This window comes from Rhinoderma darwinii, chromosome 5 (genome assembly GCF_050947455.1).
Source record: "Rhinoderma darwinii isolate aRhiDar2 chromosome 5, aRhiDar2.hap1, whole genome shotgun sequence".
Lineage (NCBI taxonomy): Eukaryota > Metazoa > Chordata > Amphibia > Anura > Rhinodermatidae > Rhinoderma > Rhinoderma darwinii.
Window position 1 is genome coordinate 212405855 of NC_134691.1, and position 7216 is coordinate 212413070.

General features: G+C 42.9%; 1 non-coding gene across 1 annotated transcript; it reads right to left on the reverse strand.

Annotated features, from left to right (window-relative positions):
• Positions 1-6039: 6039 nt before the first annotated feature.
• LOC142654471 (U2 spliceosomal RNA) lies at positions 6040-6227 on the reverse strand. Its single transcript, XR_012849065.1, has one exon. It is a non-coding gene; the product is annotated as a U2 spliceosomal RNA (small nuclear RNA).
• Positions 6228-7216: the final 989 nt, after the last annotated feature.

Sequence of the window (7216 nt, forward strand, 5' to 3'; positions counted from 1 at the left end):
GGGTGGAATGTGGGCCCTGCGAAGTGGGGAGCCATAGGGCGCATGTATGGATGCGGACGGGCCATCTGGGGAACAGGGTGAAATTGGCCAGGCACCTGGGCCGTGGGTGGCGGCATGTAAGTATTTCGCCACTGCTCTATTGCCGTGAAACACGGATGGGGATTGTGTGGCGGTCTGCAAACGTCGATCAATGTGACGATCGACGCCTGCAGACGGCCCATAAGGTCCATCGGCACCAGGCGTAGGAGGGGCACAATGCTGCGGCCGAAGGCATCATTGCCATCCTCCTCTGTGGCTCGCCTCAGATAGTCCAGTACCCGCGTATCCACCTGGGCAGATGTGGAGGGCTGTGGGGCACGAACACGCCGACTGCGGGCTCGCATGGGCCGCTCCTGGGCTGGAGAGCCAACCGGCCGTTCTGACTGGCCTGGTGCGGGCTCCTGGGGTGTCGGCTCGGGGCTGGGTGGCAGGATATTGGGAGCAGGGGCTTCGGCCACAGACTCCCCCACGTCAGTCTCCTCTGCTGTGTCCTCCAAATTGTCGGTGGTTCTACAAGGAGCCAAAAAAATATGAGTACAAAATCTAACAATGCCCACAACAACACGTTGGCAGACAGGACCTGGCCAAACACACATTACACTCATGCAACGACATAAATGCTTACGTGCGCATATCCATGATGTCCTTCAGGAACATCAGCTGTTTCGTATAAATGTAGGGCCGTTTGCGAGATGCCCCATCTCCGCTGCGTCCCTTGTCACCCATCTCTCGCCTGAATTGATCACGGCAGCTCCGCCACCGTGTCTTGATATCTTGGACTGGTGTATGTAACAAAAACAAAACACGCCATCAGAACTATCACCTCTCACTACAAAATGAAGGGCCCTGCAATGGCAATGCGGTGGGACGTGGGGAAGCACCTGCTCCACCAAAGTTTCTCGTGCTCATGTGCGCAATACACATACAGGGCCCAGGTTTTCGATAGGCATGACAGGCATTGACAGAAAATGCCAGGTACTCACCCAACCGAGTGCGGTCACGGGTTCGGCCTGTCTCCCACTCTTGCCCAAAGAGGTTTTTGGCCACCAACTCCCATGCGTCCTCCTTCACCGTCCTGTTGTGATACTCCTCACATCTGTTATCCCATATCGCTGGATGCTCCTGGACAAAAAGTATGAGGCGCTCCACATCCATCCCGCGCGGCATGGCTGTAGTATATGGCTGTGAAACACTCCAAACTATCCGCAGACAACTCTCCTGGCACTGGCTAGACTTGCCCCCTCGCACTTGAAAGGCAGGCACTTCCTGGTTTGGAGTAGCTTTGTGTAGCTTTATAGACTAATTAGAATGGACATAACAGCTCTTGCGTGTTTTTCGCGCATGCAACGCAGGACCGTCCGTGTGGCATGCGTTGTTTTCACGCACCCATTGAAGTCAATGGGTGCGTGTTGCGTGAAAAACGCAAGAATATAGAACATGTCGTGAGTTTTACGCAACGCACTCACGCAGCGCAAAATACACGCATCGTCTAAACAGCCCCATAGACTATTATAGGTGCGTACGACACGCGTGAAAAGCACGCGCGTCGCACGCGCGTATAATACGCTCGTGTAAATGAGGCCTCAGGCTGGGTTCACACGACCTATTTTCAGACGTAAACGAGGCGTATTATGCCTCGTTTTACGTCTGAAAATAGGGCTACAATACGTCGGCAAACATCTGCCCATTCATTTGAATGGGTTTGCCGACGTACTGTGCAGACGACCTGTAATTTACGCGTCGTCGTTTGACAGCTGTCAAACGACGACGCGTAAATTGACTGCCTCGGCAAAGAAGTGCAGGACACTTCTTTGCAACGTAATTTGAGCCGTTCATTGAACTCAATGAAGAGCAGCTCAAGATTTACGAGCGTCACAGACGCCTCGCATAATACGAGAAGCTTTTACGGCTGAAACGAGGCAGCTGTTTTCTCCTGAAAACAGTCTGTCATTTCAGCCGTAAAAGCCAGCTAGCGTGTGCACATACCCTAAATTTGCTTTTACCAAAATTGATTTTGAAAGCAGATGCAATGCAAAACAAATTCACCAACTTCACTCTAGCCAAATCATAAACAGAATCGCACAATACACATATATCATCCATGTAACCCAATACTTTCACACGTTTCCCATTACATCCAGGCACCAGAAACCCTTTTACTACTTTGTCATTTCTAACCATTTGCAACAAAGTCTCAATCGCATAAATAAATAAAATGGGAGACAATGGACAACCCTGCCGCACACCAGACAAAATTCTAAATGGTTTTGTAAAAAACCCATTCACCTGCACACAACTTTCAGCATTTGCATATAAACTTTCTAACAAAGACACAAAATGAATCAGAAAACCCATTCTCACTAACAATTTAAACAAAAACACATGTGACACCCGATCAAACGCTTTCTCAAAATCTAACGCACACACAATCGCCCTCTTCTTCCGACACTTACAATCCTCCAACATATCACGCACCAAAGCCACATTCTCATGCATTTTTCTCTTTGGAACCGCACATACCTGGTCTTCATCAATCACACAACTTATAACCTCTCTCATACGGTTAGCCATTAATTTAGCAAACATTTTGTAATCAGAATTTAAAAGAGTAATCGGCCGCCAATTTTCCAATCTCCTCCTATCCCCCTTCTTATATAAAAGGACCAAAGTTCCCTGCCTCATTATGTTGGGCATCCTATCCCCAGAAAAAAAGGCTCTCATTATTTGTATGACATCTTTGCCTATGATGTCCCAATATTTGGCATAGAACTCGGATGGAATACCATCAATCCCAGGGGACTTATTTTTTTGCCATGCTTACAATTACATTCTTCACTTCCGCTTCAGCAATCTCACCAAGCAAAACAGGACAATCACTTTCAGAAACATAATTTTCCACAACATCCAGAAAGTCCTCTGATTCACCCAGATCACATCCTTTCTCAGTATACAAATCTTCATAAAAACCAAACACCGTATCAATCACATCCATACCACCAACCTCTCTCTCATCTTTATTTAACAACACATTCATTCCACTTTTCCCACCACACATTTTCTTAAAGAAAAACCTAGTGCATTTTTCATCTTTATCCCTAACCTCCACCTCAGCCCTAAAGATGATTTCTTTCCCCTTATTCCTAAACCAATTCCACAGATCCTGCCGAACATCTAATCCTAAGGACTTACAGTGAAGGAAATAAGTATTTGATCCCTTGCTGATTTTGTAAGTTTGCCCACTGTCAAAGACATGAACAGTCTAGAATTTTTAGGCTAGGTTAATTTTACCAGTGAGAGATAGATTATATTAAAAAAAACAACAGAAAATCACATTGTCAAAATTATATATATTTATTTGCATTGTGCACAGAGAAATAAGTATTTGATCCCTTTGGCAAACAAGACTTAATACTTGGTGGCAAAACTCTTGTTGGCAAGCACAGCAGTCAGACATTTATGTAGTTGATGATGAGATTTGCACACATGTTAGATGGAATTTTGTCCCACTCCTCTTTGCAGATCATCTGTAAATCATTAAGATTTCGAGGCTGTCGCTTGGCAACTCGGATCTTCTGCTCCCTCCATAAGTTTTCGATGGGATTAAGGTCTGGAGACTGGCTAGGCCACTCCATGACCTTAATGTGCTTCTTTTTGAGCCACTCCTTTGTTGCCTTGGCTGTATGTTTCGGGTCATTGTCGTGCTGGAAGACCCAGCCACGAGCAATTTTTAATGTCCTGGTGGAGGGAAGGAGCTTGTCACTCAGGATTTGACGGTACATGGCTCAATCCATTCTCCCATTGATGCGGTGAAGTAGTCCTGTGCCCTTAGCAGAGAAACACCCCCAAAACGTAATGTTTCCACCTCCATACTTGACAGAGGGGACGGTGTTCTTTGGGTCATAGGCAACATTTCTCTTCCTCCAAACACGGCGAGTTGAGTTAATGTCAAAGAGCTCAATTTTAATCTCATCTGACCACAGCACCTTCTCCCAATCACTCTCTGAATCATCCAGATGTTCATTTGCAAACTTCAGACGGGCCTGTACATGTGCCTTTTTGAGCAGGGGGACCTTGCGGGCACTGCAGGTTTTTAAACCATTACGGCGTAATGTGTTACCAATGGTTTTCTTGGTGACTGTGGTCCCAGCTGCCTTGAGATCATTAACAAGGTCCCCCGGTGTAGTTTTCGGCTGAGCTCTCACCTTCCTCAGTATCAAGGATACGCCACGAGGTGAGATTTTGCATGGAGCCTCAGATCGATGTCGATTGACAGTCATTTTGTATGTCTTCCATTTTCTTACTATTGCACCAACAGTTGTCTCCTTCTCACCCAGCGTCTTACTTATGGTTTTGTAGCCCATTCCAGCCTTGTGCAGGTCTATGATCTTGTCCCTGACATCCTTAGAAAGCTCTTTGGTCTTGCCCATGTTGTAGAGGTTAGAGTCAGACTGATTAATTGAGTCTGTGGACAGGAGTCTTTTATACAGGTGACCATTTAAGACAGCTGTCTTTAATGCAGGCACCAAGTTGATTTGGAGCGTGTAACTGGTCTGGAGGAGGCTGAACTCTTAATGGTTGGTAGGAGATCAAATACTTATTTCTCTGTGCACAATGCAAATAAATATATATAATTTTGACTGTGATTTTATTTTTATTTTTTTTTATATATATAATCTATCTCTCACTGGTAAAATTAACCTAGCCTAAAAATTCTAGACTGTTCATGTCTTTGACAGTGGGCAAACTTACAAAATCAGCAAGGGATCAAATATTTATTTCCTTCACTGTACATCTCCTAAGAAAGGACACACTTATCAAAACGTGAGTATTGTGTCCTCTTCCATTTTGCTCTACTATACCCTAATTTTCTAAAAAAAACCACCAATTTTCTTTTTAACCCATACCCACCACTCACATACATTAGGAAACAAATATTTTCTCCTCACCCAAGAGACATATTTCCTCTCAAATGCATTCCTTACCCTCACCTCATCCAAAAACCTCACATTCATTCTCCATACCCCTCTACCATAGAAAAAATTATTTATTTCAAACACCCCCATCAAACACTCACGATCGGAGAAGGAGACCCTCTCTTGTGAGCAATTCACACATTTCATGGCATTAGAAGAAAAAAAGAAATAATCCAGACGCGAGTCTGTCCTTCCATCATCCGCGTGGTAAGTGAAAGGACCCGGTTTTTCATCAATAGCGTCCTGCAACGCAAAGTCTGACACTTTGCTTCCATAGATTCCCCGTACTGTCAACATTTGTTTCTTGTTTCCCCAGGATGCAATTAATGTCCCCTGCACTAATAACAGGAATCTTCCCATGCAAAAAAAATTTAAGATATTCAAACATCTCCAACCTTTCAATCTTTACAGCATGGGCGTAAATATTGATGATTTTAAACAACCAACCCCTGTATGATAGCAACAAACAGATGCATCTGCCCTCTTTTATGATTGTTTGATAATAATGTCTTTATTATTCGATCGGTTACCAACTCCATCATTTCTATTAGATGATGAATATGACCAGATGGCTTCCCCCAACTTCCATTCCTTCTTAGCTGGTATTGACACCTTCTTGTCCTTCCTCCTACAACCTCCATCCTTGCACAGTTTGTTATTCTTCCAGGTAACAAATCCAAATTGGTGGTGTCTTTGTAGGCAAGGGTTTGTTGCAACTTCAATTCTTACAACTTTCAAATGTAGGGAGGAGAGCTCATTCCATGGAAAAGGAAGGTGAATGAGCTGTTCCAAATTAAAATGCTGGAAACACAGACACAACACAGCTAACACAAGAGGTGGCAATCTATTAATGAAGTCATTTAATAATGAGGTCATTATCACACATTACACAACATACATTGTATCAAGGCATTGTACAACAGGCTTTCAAATAATGGGATTAAAGGAGAGATGCAATGTGCAAGAAACAAACAATGGCAAAAGCAAAAAAACACTTTTGAAATCTGATTTTAGTCAACACATAAGGAAAGGGTGCACCGGTCTTGAAGATACTGCAATACCAGGTCAATGCATGGAGTGGACAGAGCAAGCTCTATTTCCATCTCCCTGTTCTAAAAAGCCATTTAATATATGGTCCCCAGATAGGGGACGTATCAGATATTAAACTGATTTTTTTTTTTCAGTTGGCTACCCCCTCGCGGGGGTGTCAATGATTTATTAATAAAAATTAAATGTTACAATAAATAACATTAGTTACATAAAAATGTTCACATTGCAACAATAGTAAAATCAAATTACATTAATATTTATAGGGGGACATGGTGGCAAATCTTTATTTATTGGAGTTCCAGTCAGTCACAAACCATCTATTTAGAAGGGTGGCATTTACTTTCCTGTCAATTAAATAATATAAATACATTTCACTAAAAACATAGACCTAAAACATCATCCGTTGTTAAAAACGTTGTGTTGAAAAAGGATGTTCCTGGCCTTCCATAGAGCTTCTTTGGCGCAATTCATCGTCTTCCATGCTATTGTCTTCTGATTCGCGGTTGGGCATCCAAATTGTCCATATAAAATATCCTCATAACATAAGTCCTTCAGGTCTGCCATCTTTTCCATAAGAGGGAATATCTTTTTCCAAAAATGTTGTGCAAAATAACAAATCCAAAGTATGTGACGCACTGTCTCCTCAGCCTGGCAGCCTTCCCTCGGGCAGACGGCAGACCTCGCGAATCTTCTTCTGTATTGGAATGCCCGGCATGGAAGACATTGATGAATTCAGCTCCAGGCCAGGTCCTTCTGTGTATTAGAGATAAAATATATTAGACACTTTCCAGATAAAACCACAGCGTTTCTCATTAAAATTGTCTATTGTGCTGACCGTATCATCTCTTTTTAGGTCTATTATCAGCTTCTTACTGTTTTTAAGATCATTAATATTTTTCCCTTTTAAATTAAATAAAGCCACTATTTTTTCTAAAATTACATAATGTGGGGGTAAATTAAAAGCATAAGGTGAGGTTAAAATAATCTGGAACCACCCACACCTTCGCATAAAAAACCCTGTATTAAAACGTAAATAAAACGACCAATAGTGCTCTTTAAAAAGGGAATTAAAACAGAAGCTAAACATTTTTAGTAAAACAAACCTATTAAAATCTGGAAAGTCTTTGCCACCCTTTGGTTTGGACTTCATCACG